This window comes from Panthera leo, chromosome C2 (assembly GCF_018350215.1).
Source record: "Panthera leo isolate Ple1 chromosome C2, P.leo_Ple1_pat1.1, whole genome shotgun sequence".
Classification (NCBI taxonomy): Eukaryota; Metazoa; Chordata; class Mammalia; order Carnivora; family Felidae; genus Panthera; species Panthera leo.
The window spans coordinates 117,979,666-118,003,881 of record NC_056687.1 but is presented as its reverse complement, the minus strand read 5'-3'; the positions used below and the strand labels follow the sequence as shown (position 1 = coordinate 118,003,881).

The window sequence follows — 24,216 nt, the reverse complement described above, 5'->3', positions numbered from 1 at the left end:
CTTATCATTTTATCATTTTGTCTCACTACTCTTTTACCAAGGAAGTGTGTGAAGAGCTTAAAACTTTCCACCTCAATCCAATTTCTGCCATTACCATAAAAGAAATACATGTGCGTGCATACACACACACACACACACATACACACACACACACACACACACACACACACACCTGTCAACATGTACACTTTATCCAGCAAATCAATCTCAAATTATTTAGCTTCTCTCCTCCAACAATCATCAGCTATAGTGTATTTCAATCAATCATAATCAGGATCATAACATAAAATATATCACAAAAAAAGATCCCATGTCTGAAATAAAAAACATTGCATGCTCTCACCACTAGCTCCTTCCTCTACCTCTCCGTGACTTTATGTATATTATTTCCATTTTTTAAAAATTATCTCCACCTTTTTGAAATTTATTTTTTGAGACAGAGAGAATGTGAGGGTGGGGGGGGGGAGGGTGGAGAGAGCAGGAAACAGAGGATCCTAAGTGGGCTCTGAACCCTGAGATCATGACCTGAGCTGAAGGTGGACACTCAACTGCCTGAGCCACTCAGGTCCCCCTTCACTTTTAGTTTCATTCAGACAAAATCATCCACAATCTGTGCTCCTTTGCTATCCCACTGCTTTCAGTCTAGTGAGAGACACAGTGGGAAAAGAATTATATTACAGTATGATTCAGTGCTGTGATCGGCCAGCACTTTCTCAGATTCCATGGATTTTATTTACTTAATGCCTCCCAGATTCATCCACTTATTTTCCATATTTACTGCATGTTTTTAAGAATTGACCACAGACATCTCTTGCCCGGCTGACTCTGACACTTCCTTAGTGAACATTTCTGACTCATGGATTATATGTGTTCAATCCATTTCTCATGATGAAGCCTGAGTGATCTTTCTAAAATGAACATTTTCTATTTCTTCCTTGTTTAAAATATTTCAGCAGCCATCGGGTTGATATGGGAGTAAAAACCAAATTCTTTAATATAGTTTATAGGATGCCATACTTATATAATATATATTTGTAAGGGATATATATTTATATAATATATATCCCTAAAGTATATTTTCTCTGTTGTCTTCTCTCCTTGCTCTCACCACATGTCCTTGCATGTAATCTACAGTTTAGCCATACTGCATTGTTTTGGACAAATTATGCTTCTTCACACCCAGCAACTTGGCACATGCCATTTCTCTGATGGATATACACTGCTTGGATATACTGATGGATATACTTAACTTTCCCAACTTTCAGTTAAATTCCGTTTTCTCCAGCCTCAGGCTTTCGGGGCACTGGTGAAGAGGGCGATTTTTTTTAACTGCATTTTTCAGCCAGGTGGGAGGCTAGGACTGAATACAACCTAAATTATGCATCGATTTATGCCTTGAAATAAAAAGTGCTATGAATTAATAATGTCCATGCCTCTAAATACAAGGTGCTATGATTAGCAAGAGGCATTAGGTTCACCGTCTAAATTTATACTTTCCTTCTTGTTGTTTTGACTTCATTCATGGCCATGTGAGGGAAATGCGCTGTGGGATTCATGTCACGAACACACACTCGCAGTGTGCCACATGGGTCTCAGTTGGCTCTGAATGTGTTAATCACCTAAACTCTACCCTTGAATTTAGATTTCAGACACCTCGACTCTGACCATCACATATGAAGCTAGAGCTTAAAAAAGAAAATGTGAGAAAAAAACAGGGGTCCTAATTATGAAGGAAACATGCCGCCTTCTTGGATGTAATAAAGAAAAAAAAAAACTTCTTGAAATTATTGCAAACCAAAGGTGAAGAAAATGTGAAACATGTGTGCCTGGTAAACTACCTTTCCATAAATGAGATTTTCATATGAAATCAAAGAATAATAAATTTTCTTTAAAGGCCTGCTTCTTTACTTTTATCTTATCTTCAAAACAGGAGAAGTCTGAAGCAGTGGGGGTATGAAAGAATTACAAAGGAAAACAAGCTTGTTAAACTGGAAGAAGAGAGAGAATTCCTTAGGAGAATGTTTGAAATCTTGAAGAACAGAATACACAGATATGAAAAAGAAATGAACGTGAGCCTAGTTGCTTTTGAAGAGAAAATTTCAAAAGAAAGATATTTTAGGTGTTACTAAAGCCAAGAGAATAATTATGACCCAAAAGGAAATGAAGAGAGTCACGGTGGAGGGATACGTCCAGAGGGATCCCAAATCCAATACAGGGTGTGGACTCATATTGTTAATGTAGAGAGTCTGTAATGAGAGCAATTGATGAACAAGCCATTAAAGACTGAGCCAACTCTGCCAAGTGGTTACATAAAAGATGAACAGATTTAAGAGGCAAAAATAGGAATGTCAGACAAAGTATTAAAATATTACTAGGAGAGTTTCACATGGCAAAATTACTGTGGTTGGAGATGTAGGTATTGCCTGTGATCTATACTGATATAGAATATGAGATATACTGAAATGGCTCTTGGCAGGCTTATGGTAGATTGAATGATTTCTTGGATTAATTGTTAGCCTATTAGAAACCATCTCCTGTATGCTATTGTCCAATTCAGAGAAGTAAAGGTAGAAAAGATTGTTTTAATTATATTTTTAGTGTTTCCTTATTTATTTCTAAGAGAGAGAGAGAGAGAGGGAGACAGAACCCCAAGCAGACTCTGTGCTGTCAGTGTAGAGCCAGACCCAGAGCTCAGGCTCACATACCGTGAGATCATGACCTGAACCCAAATCAAGAGTCAGACACTTAACCAACTGAGCCACGTAGGCGCCCCAAGATTTTCTTTTTTAAATAACAGATACGTTTTGCTCACTTAGAAGTGATTGAATTTCATATTTCTTATTCAGAGTGAACTCAAAGAAAAAAAAAATCTAGCCATAAAGCGTTTGAACCCAAAATGTTGGCGCCCAAAAGCAAAAGCAAAGATAAAGGAGGGAGGGGAATGCCGCTGCCCAACGCTAGACACACAGAAGCAAAACGACCAACTTCACGGCCAGGTTATGCATCACAAATGCAGAAGTAGGCCTACTTAAAAGGAGTGCATCAAAGGAAAATTATACCTCATGCATATCTCACAACTGCGGAAGATGTAGCCGAAGAATGATGAGCACACTTCAGACAGTCGACTAACTTCTTATTCCAAAGAAGTTATATCCTTTTTTCCCTAAAACATGGCACTGATATGTGAACGAGAAAGGGAGAAAACAGGAAGAGACTTCCAGTCCAAAAGGAATGACTATCTATATTAGCTGTCTATTGCTGTGGTAACAAAGTACCACAACTTAATTGGTGAAAATGGCGGAAATTAATTTTCTTATTTCCTGTCTGTTAAAAGTCGAAAAAAAAAAAAACTCTCACTGGCCTAAAATCAAGGCATCAGGAATGTTATCTTTCTGAATGTTCTACAGGAAAATCCATTTCCTTGTCTTTTCCAAATTTCTCGAAACTGCCGGATAGTCTTGGCTCATAACCCCTCTCATAGTTTCAAATCCATCAACAGTGAGAGGAGTCCTTCCCCCTTCACACCAGTCCAACCTTCTCTTCTGTTTCTCTCATCCGTCTTCAAGGACCCTTAGATTACACTGGGCACACTCAGAAAATGTAGGATAATTTCCCTATTGTAAGGTCAGCTGATTGGCAACCTTAATAATCTCTGCAACTTCAATTCCCCTTTGCCAGATATCACAGCATACTAACACATTTTGGGGATTAGGACATGGTTATCTTTGGTGGGCCATTATTTTGCCTGCTGTCTGAGTTCTGGCTGCTATAACAAAATACCCTAGGCTGCTCAACAGCAAACATTTATTTCTCACATTTTTGGAGGCTGGATGTCAAGTGAATGTGCCATCGTGGTTGGTTTCTTAGCAAGGGCCCTCTTTAGGATTTACAGAAAGCTTTCATCTTGCTGTATCTTTCCATGACATAAAGAGATCATCTCTCATGTGTCCCTACTTATAAAAACACTAATACCGTCAAAAGGCCCCACCTCCAAACATCATCACACTTGGGATCACAGCTTCGGCACATGACTGAGGAAAGCACAAAAACATTCAGTCCACACCACCTACCACACCATCTGTATGAAACAGCAGTGGGACAAAAAATGAGCAGGGCTGAATCACTGGGCCTGAAGACAATGGTGACTAGGGCATTTGGCTTTGGAAGGATATCAGGGACTAAATGGTTTTGTTAGATATATTAGACAATATCTGTAACTAACACAATATAATGAGTGATGCTAGGACACCTGGATACTTGGAAACAGGAAACAAGATAAAATAGATTCACTCTTCACCAGACGCCAGGATAAATTTCTAAAATCTGTATGTAAAATATAAATCGTACAAGTATTACAGAAAAACACAGATGATGGACAAATCATTCTATGACTCAAAATGTAGACAAATTGACAAACTGACGGAAAAGACTGGTTAACTTGATGTTTAAAAAAAAGGAGAAAATAGATTTTTGTAGGCCAGCTTTATGGAAGTGGAAATAGGGCTCTCCTAATAGATTGTTCATCTCTTTCCCCCAAAAGAGGCAGTGACTTTCCTAGATGACTAAAGAAGTAAAGGTCAAACCCATCTGGCTAATAGGAAAACAAACAAACAAACAAATAACAGGAACTCAGGGAACCATAGAAAATAATTTCTATTCTTCTGATCTCATTTCCATGAGAGTCATCAGGTAGAATCACAGCCCTGATACTCCTTCCCCCCACTCCCTTTCTCCAATCCCAAGAAATCAGACATTTCCTTGAACTGAAGATTTTTTAACTGGTTGGAGCTAACCCATTAAACTAGTAAAGGTGGGAATCCGTTATTTATTTCAGTTATGTTGTGTATAAATATCATCTCTCACTTATCTTTCTACAACACTTAAAGTGCCTTTGGTGAAGTTTCAAATATTAAGTTGAATGTATCAGTCTGTTCCTTTACATTGAATATACTGTGTATTGTTTGGGAAGTCCTTTCCTACTCTTACATCAAGAGGCTGTGCTTGTACATTTTCTTCTAGAAATTTAATAGTGTTACCTTTCATATTTAGCGTTTGATGCCACTTGGATAAAAGAAGAAGATAGAATAACCTTCAAACGCTGGCAAAATCTTAAAAAAGCAGATCCCGAACAGGACTATCCAAACAGTCTATAAACATATGAAAGGGCGCTCAGCTTCCTTAGTACTCACAGAAATGCAAACTAATGGGCTCCTGGGTGGCTCAGTCAGTTGAGATTCAGACTTCAGCTCAGGTCATGATCTCAAGGTTTATGAGTTCAAGCCCAGCGTCTGGCTCTGTGCTGACCGCTTGGAGCCCGGAGCCTGCTTCAGATTCTGTGTCTCCTCCTCTCTCTGCCCCTCCCCTGCTCATGCTCTGTCCTCCTGTCTCTCAATAATAAAATAAATGTTAAAAAAAAAAAAAAGAAATGCAAACTAAAATGACAAAGGAACACCTCTAGAGACACACTGATTAGCTAAAATGTTTAAAGTTTGACCATTCCCAGCATCAGTGATGATGAGACATGAGAAATTTTAACCCTGATGATGGGAGCACTACGCCTGGTACACATGTACCAGAGAATGACTGGTCCACTCCTTTGGAAAAACAGGCATTATTTGGTAAGTGGAAGATAGAAATACCCCAAGTCCATTGGAAGGAATACATCCGAGAGAAACTTTTCACATATGTACCAGGGTATATACAATAGTTGAGGACACCAACTTTCATAATAGTATAAACTAGAAATAGCCCATATGTTCATCCAAAGCAGAAGGGTATATATTTTACTCTGTATTGATATAAGAGGATGCAACAACACACACAAAATAGAACAACATACACAAAATACAACAACAAAAGTTAGCTACTGTTACATGCAACAACGTGGTTGTGTCTCACAACATATTGCTGAGACAAAGAAGCCAGATACCAAAGAATACATTCATTATGATCTCACGTGTACAAATGAGATCCAAAACAGGTGAAACTAAATAATACTATTTAGGGATCTATTCCTAAGTAATAATATATGAGTTAAAACAAAGACGGTATTGTCATAAAAATCATATAGTAGCTAGCTGAGAGGGGAGGAGGGATGATACCTGAGAACGGGGTAGACTTCTGAGGTGTTGATAACTTTCTTTTGCTTGATGGGGGCTGCAGTACACAGCATTTACAAATATCTTTAAACTATACATGTATATTTGCACTATCCTGTATGTGTAATATATCTCACACTCAAATGTGGGGCCTCCCACAACATACAATCTTGTGGAAAACCTAAAACACATGACTTCCACAGTACAACGACTTGAGAAAACAACTGTCAATATCTGACAAGGTTGAATATGGGTCTATCCGACGTTGAATTTATTCCACTTCTAGAATACACAAGAATGTTCCAGAAAGCATGATTTGCAGTTTTGTGAAGCTGCTACAACCGAGGGTGTCACTCTCTCCCACTCTGTTTAGCACAGTAAAGAACAATGCTAGGTATTACACCCTCTGTACAGTCTCAGTGTTTTATCACAGTCCCCAGGCATGAAGGGGAATGAGGACAAGGATCTGAGTCCTCCATTCTGCACATCAGGTTTATCATTAGTAAAGCCGTTATTGACCTACACCTGTCTGGTTATGGTGCATTATCTGTCAATTGGATCTGAACTCAGAAAGGGAAAAAAAAGTAGTTTTATTTCCACCTCCTCAAAGCTAATAAAGATAGGATATACAGACTCTTTTACTTGTGCCTCCTTAACTCTCTAGACTTATTTCCCACTTTTCTTTCCTTCCACAACCCTGCCTTCCTGAAGGCTAGTCCTGGAAATGACTTTAGCTTCTCCAGATAAACCATGTAGACCCGTGTCTCATTTCCTTACCTCAGCCTGACTCTTTGTCCTGAAATATTTTGCTCTTTTCTTTGTAGGCTAGTGGAAAATCTTTACTCTCATTATTAACATTCAGATCAAGCACTAAATATTTTTAGAGCTTCATTCTTAAGTCTTCTTCCACCTACAGAAGTGGCATTTTTTCCACACCTTCTTCTGTGCCCCATCTAGACTACATCTGGTCCATTTTTACAAGGTCAGCTTGAACCTCTAGGCTACAGAGATAAATAAATGTTTTGAAGCCCAGAGATAGTGGAGTTTCTAGCACAAAGAATTTATAAGATTGAAATAAACTGATATCCTCTAAAGCAGAGGACTTTTTTGCCAAGAAGGGAGTTGTTATCTAGTAGTTGAGGTCAGATCATAGAGGAAATAGTTGCCCTGATAAGTTGATTCCTGACAGCAGAAAAAGAAAGGTACCATCAGCAGAAGAGCTGATGAGCACTACAGAAGAAAACACATTGGCGTTGGCTTAAAAGCACTTATTCTGACTTTCTAGGAAAGCCTAGTAAATGACATAGGTGGATGCTTAGTGGCAAGGGCATCGTTGAGAAAGTTTTCCTCTCAGATTGATAAATGACAGAGAGAATGCCACTTGTTCCATACATCAGGTATGTGGCTTAAGAGGCAGAACACAGGTTGGATTTCAGCTTCCCATTCACTTCTGGGCTGAGTGGTCTTGAGCAGAGTATTCCAGCAGAAACTTTTAATCCCTTAAATGGATTTGGTCATCAAGAAGCACTAAGGTGTTATTTTTGCCTAAGATGTTATTTTTGCCTAAGATGTTATTTTTGCCTTGAATTCCTCTGGTGATTCTTGATTGCTCAGAGCGATTGCCCACTACTTAGCCTGTCAAGCAGGGCCTTGCGTAGACAAGCCTCTGCCTACTTCACCCTGACCTTTTGACAGTTCCCCCAACGACTGCATAATTGTCATCCTAGAAACCCTATGCCTTCTGGTCTCCATGTTGCTTGTCTGCCACAGAAATGTCCAACTCTTCTTATACTACCTAGTTCTGGGTCAGCCTTAGTGTACCTGTTCAGGCTACATATCCCAAGAAAAACTTTCTCCATCCAATCTCTATGGATCAGGTGCTCTTTGCATAATTGCCATGGGAACTTATTTCTCTTTATCCTAACATAGCTCAAGCTATACTGTACTATTTGTTTCTTTGAATAGCTTCCTTTTAACAGAATCTGCTAATAACCCCCATCTCATTGTATTACTTTTAACAAAGTACCAAAAACTAGGTGGCTTAAAACAACAGAAATTCATTGTCTCACATCTGTGGAGGTCACATGTTTGGAATCAAGGGATCAGCAGTGTGCCATGCTCTCTCTGGAAGGCTTTAGACAACCTTTTGCCTTATCTGGCTTCTGGTGTTTGCCACCAATCTTTGGCGTCCCTTGGCTTACAAATGCATCATTCCAGCAGCACGGCCATCTTCTCACTGTGTGTTTTCACATTGTCTTCCTTCTGTGCGGGTCTGTTTCTGTGTCAAAATTTCTCCTTTTTACAAGGACTCAGGTCATGCTGAATGAGACCTAATGATCTCATTTGTACTTGATTAACTCCGTAAAGGTTCCCATATCCAAATAAGGTCATATTCTGAAGTACTGAGGGTTAATATTTCACGATATATTCTGGGGCACACAATTTAATCCGTAAAAATCCCCAAATGTTGACATCATTCCTCTACTCCAATGCAATAGGAGAAGAGTGAATTCCATTATTTTCATTTGCATTTGTCAAAACAAGAGGATTGAGCTTATCTTGTTCACATTAGCTCTTCACTAAAAAAAAAACAAAAACAAAAACAAAAACAGAAACAAAAAAAAACATACCCACTGTTCATTTTTTTTTTGTTTTTCATTTTTTTTAACATTTTTAAAATATTTATTTATTTCTGAGAGAGACAGAGAGAGAGAGACAGAGACAGAGTGCGAGTGGGGGAGGGTGCACAGAGAGAGGGAGACACCGAATCCGAATCAGGCTCCAGGCTCCGAGCTGTCAGCACAGAGCCTGACGCGGGGCTTGAACTCATGAACCCTGAGATCATGACCTGAGCTGAAGTCAGAAGCTCAACTGACTGAGCCACCCAGACACCCCTTTGCTTTTTCATTTTGGATCAGTTCTTCTGTACCTTCCCACAAGAGCATGAGGTTTCATTGTTTTTCACTAGTATATCTCAATTGTTTTCACAGTCCCTAACACACAACTAGTAAATATTCGATGAATGAATAAGTAAAGATACAACCAGTACAAGGGTGTTCTGTTCACTTCGACAGGCCAATAAGTCAAGAGGCAAGGTGTTAGGGTAAGGAAAACAACTTTATTCAGAAAGCCAACAAACTGAGGTGAGGTGGACTACTGTCCTAAAGAACTCCCCTCTACGCACACGCGCGCGCGCGCGCACACACACACACACACACACACGCACATGAAACTGGAGCTTTTCCTATGTTAGCAAACAGGGGAAGGAGGAGGAGATTAAAGTCGAAAGATGACTGATGTTGGTAAACGTCCGCGGAAGGTCATGGAACTTCTTTGTCCTTAGTTCAAATTTGCATACAGGAAACTGGCCATGTTGTTTCTGTAAATCTTAAACATGACATGGAGATTTCTGTATGTACTTCCTTACATCTTTGGGGGTGGTAAGTTTCCAGTAAAAAGCAGGTTTTGCAAATCTCAGCTGTAAGCAAAATTCCTTGGATGATTAACATGCCTGTCTGCAGGGCTAAGCAGAAGTTTCTAAGCTGTGGGTCGCAGCAGCAAGGGAAACAAACAATATGGAGTTAGACTTGCTAAATTTCTCCCTGTTACCAAGGTATCTCTATCTTTTCAAGCTTTTGTATACTGTCCTCTTTAAATCACCTGTTTATGTGCCTGACTTGCATTTACTACATTGGCGATCTTTATCTTATTTACTTGTAGATTTCCCTTTGTACTTTTTTAAAGAATCACATAATTTGATATAAACATTGCCCCTAGTCTTTCCCTGTCCTTTAACTGATTTGATAGTGGGTTTTTGCTCATTTGTTTCCTTTTGTTTTTGTTTTTTTTGTTTTCTTTGTCACATAAAATTGTCAACCTGAACATAAAGAGCCACACAGAGAGTCAAACAAATCTTTGTTTGGGATTAAAGAAATGCAATCTGAGAAGCACAGATTCAGGTAGAAACCCAAATAGTGTTTCTACTTATAGGGTGAAAGCAGGGTGTTTTATGAGGAAAAAGGAAAGGGTGAGTTGAAGGAGAGAAAAAGTTTTGTGTGGGTGTTTTAACAAGCTAAACTACTCTGTGTTATACATGAATTAACTGCTGATTTATCTCAGAAAGCCTATAATCATCAGTCTTGTGATCAGGACGTCCATTCTCCTGCTGACTTCTCAAACATTTGCCTGAAAAGGTTGCTGTTTCAGCCAGTCCCGAGGTTTGGGTCCAGTTCATACACAGGCAAGAAAAGCAATTTCTTTCCAATGGCTACTCATTCCAAATCTACTTTAGAATGACTCCAACCACATCCTTTTCAACAAAATATTTTAAAGTTGATATAATGAAACGTATCAAGTTTTTCATTTATGGCTTTGACTTTTTTGACTCTTTATCTCAAAATTAAATACTCCCTCCCTTTTATTTTTTAATATTCGTACACATTGTGTGGTCTGTATCTTTTTGTATCGCAGTGCTCAGTGCATAGTAGCCATTTAAGGATACTTCATGTATGAATAACTGAATGATTGGTACAGAGAAGGATAGTAGTGAACCCGCCAACAGAATTAAGTCTGGAGGTCACATAGCCCATTTAAAGATTGGAGAGAACACCAGGAAGGGACTTAGAATATGCTTCCCTTAAGATAATGGAAATCTAGCCCAAGGGAACGAGAAATGAAACAGTCTGCTCATCTAGTCACAAGGTAAAACTAGGCTTTTAAACCCTCAGTTGCAAGCCCTTAGGGAACTCAGGACTTTGGAGCATTAGATCCCCATTCTCCTGGGTGTCACCACACCTATAAGTAAGCCTATCTTTCTTCACTGCAAAAGCTCAGGGTCAGTATTTTTATTGGCTTGCTATGTATTAGGGGCGGACAAATTCTCCTTTGGTTCACTTACAGTAGCAAAGCTGAAAACCCTACTGTCTGCTATGCTCAGGGTGTTTTCTGGCCTGGGAGATAGAGACATAAATTAAAGTAACTGGGAAAGGAGAGGGACATTCAGCTGAATCCAAGCTGTCAGTTCTTGTAGGTGAAGAAAGAACACAATTCCTAGACACGAGAAATGCTATGAGTCAAGTGGACAGCAGAGTGGTGGCTTTGGATATTCTATTCAGTTAGGAGTAGAATTCCACTCATGGATTGGGTTTAGGTCAATATCCAACCCGGCAAACCATACCGTGATGACTCAGGCAGAATTCTGAGAGACCCAGAGAGCCAAAAATAAAATGGTGAGATACTTGGTTATAGAACTGGAGCAAACACAGCTATGGCTGTAGAAAAGATGATGAGTTTGTATGCAAGGAGGCATGTGGTTCAGCAGAATGGTTCAACAGAGCCACACGTGTGAGAGATTCAGAACAGCAGCACTAGGTACAGGCCCTCAAAATGGTGGTCAAGGGCATCAAGGGACCCCCCGGAAGAAAATGGAAAGTGCCCCTAAGATTAAAATTATTAAAATGAAAATTATTATGAAGAAAGGATATAAACTGGCACCACTGTATTCAAAAAAGGATGAGAACAGTTACCTGGTAGTTAATCTTTACCAAACTCATCTTTGGGGTAGCTATCCTGTCCATAATTATATAATCAGTAATTCTTTTTCTGGTCTTAACATGCTAAGATTTAGAAACATGATACACAGCTAAAAGCCAAGGACACTAACACCTAGGAAAATACAAATGGTAAATAAATAAATTAAAGTTATCTTGGTTTCTAATAATGGTTATTGAAAGTACCTAGCCTTCATTCTAACCTGCTCAATACTGCATTCCTCGGGAGGATGGGATTTAATTTCTGAGCAACAAATCTGTTGCAGCCAAAACACGTTTCTTTTTTCTTAAATGTGAGGAAGGAGGGAAATAACTTGTAAGACATGGAGTCCTTTCAGAGTCACATTTGTGATTAAATCGAGCAACTTCAGCCCACTGTTGTTTTTTTTGTTTTTTAAAAAGACTATATAATGCAAAAATTATGCATGGAGTGTACAATAAAAGATGTGAATGGAGAGATTAAAAGTTAAACAAACCTGCAGAAATCACAGCATGACAGCAAATTCCAGATGGCTGCAAAATCCCCAGGGTCCTTGAGGAGCTTTGAAAGGGCAGGTTGCGTGTCATCTAACAGATTTTCATCCCTGTAAGCCTATAAAGGAAGAAAGAAATGTTCCTGAACATACACAACTTCAAAGAATGATTGTTTTGAACTCGGTGTGGAGGCTTGGCCTAGTTCATGACCCAGTCACTACCCAAGGAATCCCAAGCCCAAAGGATCAGAGTGGTTCTGACAAGAATTTTCCCCTCTGCCCTCAATGCTATTCATTTGTTTTGCACGTGTATCCAAAGATAGTTCTGAAATCAGGTCTTGCCTTTTTGTTAACGTTTTAATAGCAGTAATAGGAAAAAAGTGAGATTGGGTAATGAAGGCCAGACTTTGGGGCCCCCAGGCGGGACGAGTGTTCCTGATTTATGGGAGACCCTGGGAATTAGAAGAGTCTGTGCCTCTAGAAACATTTAACTTTTGTCTTCATGGAAAATAGTAATGCAGCAGGAAGTAGGTGAAAAGCACATGGGCTTGGGAGGAAAATAGACCAGGTTTTGAATCTGGCGTCTGCCACTTTTCTGGTTCTATGCTCCTTAACTACCATTTTCTTGTGCTTTTTAGAGAGGGATTAACAATGCCTATTCAAGGCATTTTGCCAGGATTAAATGAAACATGTCACTCATTTAGTGCCTGGCACATTATAAGCACTCAATAACTACATGAATGTCAACTCATCTCCTTTTCTATAAGACCATGTGTACATGTATTCCTTCACTCCTTCAACTTAGTCTAAAGTTTTAGTCTGGTGCAAAACAGTCTCATATATGCAATTGAAAATACAATGCAACATACATGCGGTATGTGTGAAATCCTGCCTGCGCATAACACATGAAGTGAGCGCACATACACTTGCATGCAAACAACACGCGCTATTCACGGTTCCCGTGTTTAACAGCCACACGCAGCTAGCAGCTACTTCCTTGCAAAGGTAGCTTTCGAGTGTTAAGGACACAAATTTAAATTTATCTGGGAAACAAGTGTTTTGTTAGTGTTAACTCAGAAAAATATTCTTAATTGCTGATATCTTGATATCCTTATAGTAATACTATCTATCCTCTGCTGCTAGCAAATTCTCACTCCCTCTTACAAACTCTGCATTTCACATTTTTCCTTGCTTTTACCACTAACACTATCTTCACCCCCCCCCCCCTTCGGCTAATGACCTTGCTTAGAAATTCACAGAAATAAAATAATCAATATGTTACCTTTTCCATCTTCCCACTATCAATAAGCACATGCATATATGCATTCTGCCTTCTCTTCAATTAAAACAGATGAACTGCCTGGGCCATTAATTAAGATAAACCACTGATTTTTTTAATAGGTTCTATCTCTACCTACCTACTGAAGAATTCAACCCTTAGAAATATCTCCCCTCTCTCCTTCAAATTAATTTTTTCTTCTCTGCACAGAGCCAGTCTCACCAGCTACCAAACATGTTTACTAGATATCTTCTTCTTCTTTTTCTAATGTTTATTTATTTTGAGAGGGGGTGGTGCAGAGAGAAAGAGAGAGAGACAGAGAGAGGGAAAGAGAGAGAATCCCAAGCAGGCTTCACCTGTCAGGGCCCATCCCAATGGCGGGGGTCAATCTCACGAACTATGAGATCATGACCTGAGCTGAAATCATAAATCAGACGCTTAACCACCTGAACCACCCAGGTATCCCTTAATAACTTTCTTCAAAATAAAATAGAATAAAATAGAACAGAATAAAGTAAATAGAATAGAATCACAAAATAATAAATACCATGATCCCATGACCCCTAACAGGCACTGTCATATTTTTCTACTCCCCTTTATAGCAAAATTCTTTTGATACTTACTATATTTTCTCTCATCTCTCACATTTAATTCATAATGAAATTCTATCAGCTCTAATTAAAACATATCACATGAATCCAACAACTGCTCACTTCCTAACTTTTCAACAGTTTGAGCACCCTAGACTAGCCACCATCACTCCTCTCTCCACAGTCATGAAAGCCTCTTAGCCAAACTCTTTGCTTCCACCCTGGCCCCTGGAGGCTCTTTTCCACACAGCTGTTCACCTAAACATTTCACTGGATCATATGACTTCTCTGCTGTCAACCATTCAAAGGCTTCCCACCATGCTTGGAATAATATAGAAAACCTTGATAAAGCCAAACATACTACTCTTCCCGTCTTCATCTATGAAATCTCCATCACTGCTGAAGTATCACTGGTTTATTCGCTTCTCTGTGCCCACAACCCTGTTCCTCTCTCAGCATCCTTGTCCTAGCTATTCCCTCTGTCTCTAAGGCAGATCATCTGATAGGAGAAAAGATACTCTCTTGCCCCAGAGAGGTCTTTACCGAAACACCGGGGATGACTTCCTTCACCACACAATCAAAAATAGTATTCCCTGCCTCTCTCTAACCCAGGGGTCATGTCGGCAAATACTTTCAGTAAAGGGCAAGGTAGTAAATATTTTAGGTATCACAGGCCACATATAGTCTCTGTTGCATATATTTTTTTATCATTATTATTATTTGTATAACACTTTTAAAATATAAAGAACATTCTTAGCTTGTGGTTGTACAAAGTCAGGCCATGGGTGACATTTGACCCACTAGCTGTTATTTGGCCATGTTTGTCCAGTCTGTTTCCTGGCTGTACTTTTCTTCACATCACATATCACCTACATATATCATTTTATCATCTTTTTATTTTCCACTGGAATAGAAGCCCATGAGGGCAGGGACTCTGGTAGGTTAAGTATTATATTCCTAGCATCTAGAGCAGTGCTTTGCAAATAGTAGGTAGAAGAGGAGGAAAGCCTGTAAATATTTAATCCTAGGCCTTGTTGAATTTAATTCATACCCACCCAAGCAGTCTCACTTCTCTCTACCATTATTTGCCTTCCTCCAGTCTCCTGTCTCAGGAGCTTTCTCACTGGTAGCTTCCTCTGCATGGAATGTTCTTCCTGGCCTTTTAATTTTTTATACTCTTTCAGTTTTGTGTTTAAATGTAACTTCCCCAACTTAAAATGCCTCCCTGCCCCACCTGGGTGGCTCAGTCCGTTGAGAAACCAACTCTTGATTTCGGTTCAGGTCATGATCCCAAGGTTCTGAGATCAAGTCCCACGTCGGGTTCCACACTGAGTGTAGGGCCTGCATGGGATTTGCTCTCTCTCTCTCTCTTTCTCTTTCACTCTGCCCCTCCCTGGCTTTCACTCATAGACACAAGCATGTGCTCTCTCATAAATAAATAAACAAACAAACAAAATATCTCCCTGCCCATCATCTTTACTTAAAATGTACTGTTATGTTTCCCCCATAACCCTTAAGAAAATAGTGACTCCACTGTCATTTGCATGATTATTTCTTTATTACACATATGTCTTCCTTATTAAGCTGAAATCTTCATGAAGGCAGGAATCATGGTTTTGCTTTGTTTCATTTCATTTTTTTTCATCTTTGTATTTCTAACATCTAGGATCATGCTTGGCATCTAATAAGTATTAAATATTAACCTAATAAAATCTGTGCTTCCTTATAGTCACAAATGATGATATATTCAAAAATAATGTTAAAAGTAATTAATGCTATGAAGTAATTTAAATGTTTACTGAATTCTCTGGAAGAGGTATCATATTGGGCAATTTCCTTTCATGAACACATCTGTTCCCTGGATTGTCATAGTAGTCACTCTAAATGTCACCTCTGTTTCTCTGTCATCTATCATCTATCATTTATCTATCATCTATCTATCTATCTATCTATCTATCTATCTACCTATCTACCTGATCTATTTATCACTTATCTATCTTCTATCTTCATGTTATGACTTAGCTCCTCAATTAAAGAATAAATTTAATTCTTCAGGATCATTTAAAACATTTCAATATTTTAATTACCATAAATAATCCCCGCTAAAGCTTTCAGATAAAAAAAAAAAAAATCTTTGTCAATCAGCAGGCAAGTGGATGTTTCAATACTTAAAAGTATTTGTCCCTCTCAAGAACGGATGAATGGGTGATTGATTGAACCATGTGACTCACTGTAGCGGACAAGCAGATTTCACATCGGTCTGTCTTGGCTCAAATCCCTTATGTAGCACTTATTAGTTGCTGATTGAAAGACTGAAAAACCTCTCTAAAACCCATTGTTCTTGCCTGTAAAATGACTGTAAAAATACTCACCACATGTGGAAGATTATGAGAGGTACATAAAAGGAACCAGTCCAACAGCAGCAGATTAGACTCAAGTGCATAGCAGAAACTTAACAATTACACCAGGCTTTCTCTTTAAAAACGTAAAGGACGCCATAAAAGTATGTGCTTTCTCCCATTGAGCACTGAGTGCTATTTCAATTTTTAGAATTCTTTGTATCAAACATCTCACATTAGCTTAAGAATACAGTCCCAGGGAAACTGCATTTCCTCTTCAAGAGGGGAAATGAGAATCATCAGATATTTTCCATCAATGATCACAAATCAGTTAGCATCTCTTGATCAAACCTCAAAACATCACAGTATAAATGTTATAAAATTCCTGGGGAAGATCCTTTTTTTACTCAGTTATATTCTTAGACATAACCTGTGTTAGCAGATACTTTCTGTGTTTTGATGAAAGAAGCAGGGCTATTTTTTTCCTGCTCTTCCTTAGCATCTGGGGAAAAAAAGATACAATGAAATAAAATACCCAAGTTGTATCTTTCCCTGCAGTTGAGAGCAGCTGGGCTCTGAGAGATGATTAGTACCTCTAGCAGGCTCAACACCACAATTCAGAGACTCCTTTGAACCTGAACTGAGTACTGATAGTGCTATTTATTCTGTATCTGAGTTGACAAGTGATGGCTAATATTTCCTCTGTGGAAAAATACATCCTTAAGGAAACACTTTGCATGTGAGGGAATTGTGGTATAGCAACAATAAAGACCCATGTTATTCTTAAAATTTCAGCAACAATAGTAGATGAAAGATATGATGTCATAAAGCATACATTATAATATTTGTTACAATGATAGAAGGTGAACTACATGTTATTGTAAAAGAAAATCCAATTTACTGCCTGCTGCCTTCAATTTTGATTTGACAAATGTTCAATCTTAGGCCGTATTTCAACTCTCTTCATTTATCTTTTAGAGAATGTACTGTAATGTCTCCTTAAGGCAAATAAAACAATGTTTCCATTTAATTTACTAAACATGCTCATGTATATTTGAGTTTACTAGGTGCAAATATATGAAAATCCATTTCTCTTGTTAAAGATCTCTTTGACAGTGTGAAATCCATCCTGACTTTATTGTTTAGGTTTGAAACTACTGATTTCATCCTTGTTTGTGTGACAAGAAGCATGCATGTCAGAACTATTTCTATTTTCCACATGTGTACATCATATAATTTAGTGGCCCATATAGAATTTAATTAAACAATTTCATCACATCAAAATATTTAATTATTGAGCTTAAATATTTTAATTAGGTGTGAAAATAAAAGTTTTCTATAGGTTTTATTTTACAATTTGCATATAAAACCAAGCGAAATAGCACAAAATCATAAAATATTAGCATGTTTTCATTCACTCTAGACAATTATTCTAGAAAAATGCAAAATATTATGTGAAGGAATATTTTGGACACTAAATCTCAAAGTTTTAAAATAATCACAAAGACTTCCCAGTAAACATTTGTTAATTGCCACTCTCTCAAAAAACTCCAACAAAAAGATAATAAATGAACAAAAGGAATATAATCTCAAACACATAGGAAACATAAAGGAAAAGAAAGCAGATGAAATATATTAACAATATTTTAGGAGGATGCAAAGCATGTGGATGAATGACTTCCAGACTAGAGAAAGTTGCAATCTAGTAACCAGGGGAGGGGAAAGCTAATGAAATGGAATTCAATGTATAGCAAAAATACTCAAGATGAGATTAGGAACTGAAGGCAAATGTGACTCTGATAGAGTTGCCACATAAAATAGACGACACTCAGTTAAATTTGAAAATTAAATATTTCTTGGCACAGATATTGTTGCAAATATTTATTATTTTAAAAAAAATCACCATTTCTCTGAAATTCAAATGTAACTAAGCACCCTCTAATTTTAGAAACTAAACCTTTCACCTGCCTGGAGAGTGGTGTAAGAAGTGATGCATAGGGGCGCCTGGGTGGCTCAGTCGGTTGGGCGTCCGACTTCAGCTCACGTCACGATCGCGCGGTCCGCGAGTTCGAGCCCCGCATCGGGCTCTGGGCTGATGGCTCAGAGCCTTGAGCCTGCTTCCGATTCTATGTCTCCGTCTCTCTCTGCCCCTCCCCCGCTCATGCTCTGTCTCTCTGTCTCAAAAATAAATAAACGTTAAAAAAAAAATTGAAAAGAAGTGATGCATAAAGCTGTATAGGAAGTAGTTGAAAGTACATACAAGAAGCATTGTCATCTCGAGATCTCATCTCTCACTCCACCCGTAGAAGAGAACACCCCTCCAGCTACCAGCAGGCAATGGGTTTTGCTCCCTAAAGAAACTGAACCAGAAACTGGATTTAGGGACAGGTACTCTCTAGGGCAAGGCAGGTGAGGTACCATTATGAAAACACTGGGATTAAGAGAGAGTCTAGATAAGGAAGAGTGTGAGATCCTTTAGTATTCTTTCCCCACTCAGGTTACAGATTCTAGAAAGCAGCATTACCCATACTCACCCCCATCAGGATGGAGATTAGGAAACCCTTTTAGGAACAAGACCAAGAGAAAAGGTCCATCGATACTAATGTTTGAGGGTCATCAAACCAAATGGTCCAGCTCTCTCCCTGTGGCCTCTCCACTTAAAACTGAGATGTTAACAAGGTCACCCTATGCTCATAGAAATTCTTACTAGATTTTTAGTATCTCCTTTTTAAGTAAGAAACACTGACAAATATTCGTCCATCCATTCATTCAATCAACAAGTATTTGTTGACCAATTGCTGTTCTAAAAAATGAGACACCCTGGGGCACCTGGATGGCTTAGTCAGTTAAGCATCTGACCTCAGCTCTGCTCAGGATCTCGTGGTTCATGAGTTTGAGCCCCGCATTGGGCTCTCTGCTGTCAGAACAGACCCTGCTTCAGATCCTGTCTTCCCCTCTCTACCCCTCCCCTGTTTGCTCTTCCTCACTCAAAAATAAACATAAAAGAAACCCCTCTTCCTTGGCCCCAGTCCGTGGCCTATTACACCCTCCATAAAAAGAGAGAGAGAGAGAGAGAGAGAGAGAGAGAGAGAGACACCTCAGTGAACAAAACTTCTTAACCTGAGAAGCAACCTACACAAATGAAAAAAAAAAAAAAAAAGAATAAACATTAAGAAAAAATCTACAGTTAATACACTCACAGACATAAGAAGATATTTTGTTCCTTACACATGACCAGTTTATTATTAAAAAGGCAAAAGGGAACATTTAGATAATAACAAAAAGCCTTTGGAAATTAAAAAAATATATATATTACAGACTCTAAAACCACTAAACAGATTAGAAAGTTCAGGAAATATCATGAATAGAAAAATAAAAATCAGACAGAATAACAGAGAAGTGATAGGAAAGTTACTTAATACACTTAGTCTAGCCAACATGAGTTACAGAAAGGGAAAAAAAGGAGGAAAATGGAGCTGAAGAAATTATTTTTAAATTACATGAAAAATAAAATTGCAGAACTAAAGAATATGCGTTTTCACACGAAAGGTATGCAAAATGCTCACCACAATAAAGGATCTCCCCTGCCCCCCCCCCCCACACACACAAAGGCACATCATTTGTGAAATTGCAAAACAATAAAGATAAAAAGAATTATGCTAAAAGCTTTGAAAGTGAGGGAAGAAAGTTCAGGTCTTCGTGTAAAGGACCAAAATGATAATGACAATGGACTTCTCAAGAGCACAAGAAGCTAGAAGAGCAAGGAATAGTGTCTTAAAAATTCTAAGGAAAATTTACTTGCAACTGAGAAGCTAAATCCATACAATTACCAATCAAATGTGAAGGTAAAATGAGCAGTTTTCAGATTTGCAAGATCTCAAAGGCCTATTTCCAAAGCATCTTTTCTCAGCGATAAATTTAAGAGAATTTATCTCTTCAGTAGTAGCAGATGATAGGTAATGTACGTAGGAAAACAACAGCTCTATAAACCTATTATTTGGTAACTGCTATGTTTATATCAGAAGAGATAAAGAATTGAAAGTGTTTTCCTCTGGAGCTTGGAAAATGAGTGTGTTATGTTTAGTGCAGGAAATTGTGGTTTTGGTTTGGGCCTTTGAATCCTCTGCCTTTTTAAACTATGTGTAGAATATATATATATATAAATAAAATTAAACAAAATATATCCTACAGAGGACTACATGATCCAATTACCCCTCTTACCAGAATAAGAAACTCTAGTAAACATTATATAAATTGGAGCCATAGAATTCCAATCATCTTTTGGAATTGATTTGTGTGGTTTGGAAAAACATTTGTTACTGTGACTTTAATTACTTGAACAAATTAATGCTCACAAAGCAATATAAGAAAATCCCAAAGATTCATATTCTCTGTAAAGCACAAAGTCAATAAAACATATTTCCAAAAGGTATACAATTTACCACACTTCTTTTTTTTTCTTTAAAAAAATTTTTTTAATGTTTACTTATTTTTAAGAGAAAGAGTGAGACAGAGCATGAGCAGGGGAGGGCTGGAGAGAGAGGGAGACACAGAATCGGAAGCAGGCTCCAGGCTCTGAGCTGTCAGCACAGAGCCCGACGCAGGGCACGAACCCTGAACCGTACCACACTTCTTAAGGACACTCCATAGTCATTTTATAGCACGAATACTATGAGATGACACATTACTTGACCTTCTTCACAGAACTGAGTTCTTTGGTTCCAAACATGATGCTTCTTGGTGATAAAATGTTGTTAGTTAATCATAGGCTTACTATTAAACCAAAGGTGACTTCTAGGCAACAAGGAGAAGGTAATAATTAATAGGACTACTGAGGAAATCAGGCAGGAATTGCTCAGTCTTGTTTAAAACAGAAGAGCCAGATAAACGCAGTAACAAAGGACTAAGCCATGTTTATACTGCGTTAGTTACGCCAAAGTGGTAATTATTTTGGAAAGACATATCAACCTAGAGTGAATTCTGATTGACATGAGCAACAGATGGCTTCTTTCTCTCTTCAAAAATTGTCACGTGATTCGTTTATAGAATGACAGGTCTTGTTTAGAATGAGCACTTTTATTTATACCAAATATTTCTGGTATATGTCAGAAACCATGATACCCGATAAAATAGGTCTTTGGCTAGCTTCTTCAGTGAAGCTTTGGCCAGATCCCTCATCATTTTTCTTTTTTTTTTTTTTTAATTTTTTAACGTTTATTTATTTTTGAGACAGAGAGAGACAGAGCATGAATGGGGGAGGGTCAGAGAGAGAGGGAGACACAGAATCTGAAACAGGCTCCAGGCTCTGAGTTGTCAGGACAGAGCCTGACGCGGGGCTCGAACTCACGGACTGCGAGATCACGACCTGAGGCGAAGTCGGACACCCAACCGACTGAGCCACCCAGGCGCCCCCATCCTTTTTCTATTTGGTCCACACGTTTCATTTACCTTGGGTAATTGGGTAATATGGTAACAGTGTATATGCCCCTCTAGAACACTGAGGACATTTTCCAAAAGCTGGCACCATACCATATTTCTTACTATACAAGAGAGCTAGGGTGATAACTTGGGGTGCAAATAACCATATGACTGCAGGGTGTCTATATCCAAATCAGAAAGTATAAGAAATAGGGTTTTCTTTATGCTATACAGGAGTTGAAGAAGAGGGCAACTTGGGTGGTTTGGCCGTGAGAGGAGTAGAAAACACAGGCAAAAGAAAGGAATGAAGTTACTCTTCTGCACATAGTGTTAATTGTTTGATCGTATTTTTTAAACAATAATAAATTGTGACTGCCATGCAAACGTTTAGCATCTAGTAGAAAATTCTTGCTACCCTGGAAATTACTCCTAGAATTTGTTCTCAGCTGTTCAAACATATTCACTGAGAAGTATTCCTTCGAAAATACTTATTGAGCTCTCACTACGTACCAGGCATTTTTAGAAGGGCTAGGAGCAAAACTGTCCACGAAGTAAGAGACAATATTTTCTGCTCTAATGAAGCTTATATTCTAACAAGGCTACAGGGAGGCTAACAATAAATCAAATAAATAAGTGAAATACATATTATGCAAGAGGAAGGCAAGTATGAGAACAGGATAAAAAAGAGGAAACTGTGTTAATATTTTTAGAAAAAAAGAAAATTTCATATTCGATAGGAAAAATCCAGTCATCAGAATGAACATCTACACCCAAAGTTTTGCACTTTTTGCTGTCGATTTACTACCACCACCACCACCATAACTAACACACACGAATTCTCAAAAGCTTTGTATTTCATGTTATATAGAGATGATTAGGTAGAGTATAATTATGTTGTAAAAATATGAAGAATAAATTTGCCTGCTTAGAAACACATGCCTTGATGAGTTTTAAATACTTAATTGGTCTAATAGTTTTAAAATATTTAATATGGTCTTTCCATATACATTTTCAGGTTTATAAAGTGGCTGGTGCTTTATTTTGCCTCATGAAAATACTGCAAAATTGCTTTTCAGAATAAATGAAGTCCTACACTGACTTCTAATTTAAGTTCATCAGAGCCTTAAAGGTAATTAGTAATTCAATATTTATTGTTATCTTGAGACACAAAGGCAAGCCCTCCTTAGGAAGTGTGCATGCGCACACTCAGAGACACGCGCTCACGTAGTTTTGAGCAGATTATTGAGAATGCAATCTTTCTGGCACAGAAGACATGTTTATACCAAACTAAGAGGTCCTTAAGGGAAATAATAGGTGTTTCTGAAACTCTCCTGGAGAACACAGTGACTGCGGTAAATGCAGACTTAGCATTCAATGAAGGTTTGATGATGAATGAATATGAATGAATTCAGATCCGTGTTCTTGACTGAAAACTAAAGTGCTTTCCCCATGTGCTTGAATAAAAAGATGCTTAATTATGACTGTTGCTTCCATAGTTTTTAGACTCTAAAACACAATAACCAGATCAATTTATCACCAGACCACTTTTCATGATGCAGCATGATTTGTTCAGGATTGAGAACTAATGGCTTCTTCCAGCATAGACCTTCAGATTCAAAAATAATCTATTTACAGGCATCAGCCTGACATCCAATTTCAGTTCCTATAGAAACACATTAGAGAAAATGGGTGTTTTTTTAAGAATTGTTTTCCCTGACATGTGTTGCAGTGTGATATTTACACTGCTGTCTGTGCTCATTATGGATTGCATTGATTATACGGCAGGACTGTCATTGTAACTGAGTGGTTTATTCTTCCCTGGGATGGTAGCACAAATGAGGTAGTTGAAGTTACCTCAATGTGCCCTATTGCCTGAGAAAAATTTTCACAAATAAAATCTAATCAACTTTTCTGTCCCTGATTGAACCGCACACATCGCCAAGACAAAGGTCACTAACAGGGACTTTTATTAATTAACTGTAGACATCAAAAATTAAGGGAATGATATATTGCTGTCAAGCAATGGACTAGGAGAAGGTGAACCCTATTTGTGCAAAATCAGGAAATCCAAGGTTATACTAGTCAGTGCCTTCAGGTTCTAAATCTCCTATGTATTTAAAGACTTTCTTAAATAAGTGAGAATGGCCAAACAAAAAGATTTTTATAACTTTTATATAAAAAGACTTTTATGACCTTTGGTAGGAATATTTTCTGATCCTAAGGGAAATGTTGGGTATATTTGACTATGTTTATAACATCAAAAACATCATTCAGAGATAGAACACATAAGCCACAGGGTGGGAGAATATATTAGCTATTAACCTCACATACAACAGATGAAGACTTTATATTTAGTTTATATACCAACTGACAAAAAAATAGGACAATGGCATATCAGTTTTCATACATGAGGACAGAAAGGCTAGCTAAGTGGCCAATAAGTGTAAGGCCATACAATGTATATTACAGC

At 38.1% G+C, this 24,216-nt stretch overlaps 1 long non-coding RNA gene across 1 annotated transcript in view; it reads right to left on the bottom strand.

The window, feature by feature from the left end:
* Window positions 1-12,129: 12,129 nt before the first annotated feature.
* Window positions 12,130-24,216, bottom strand: part of LOC122230262 — a 221,833-nt gene continuing 209,746 nt past the window's right edge. Inside the window, exon 4 of the long non-coding RNA XR_006207362.1 lies at window positions 12,130-12,239. This is a non-coding gene — a long non-coding RNA (uncharacterized LOC122230262). The remainder of the gene's footprint in view (window positions 12,240-24,216) is intronic.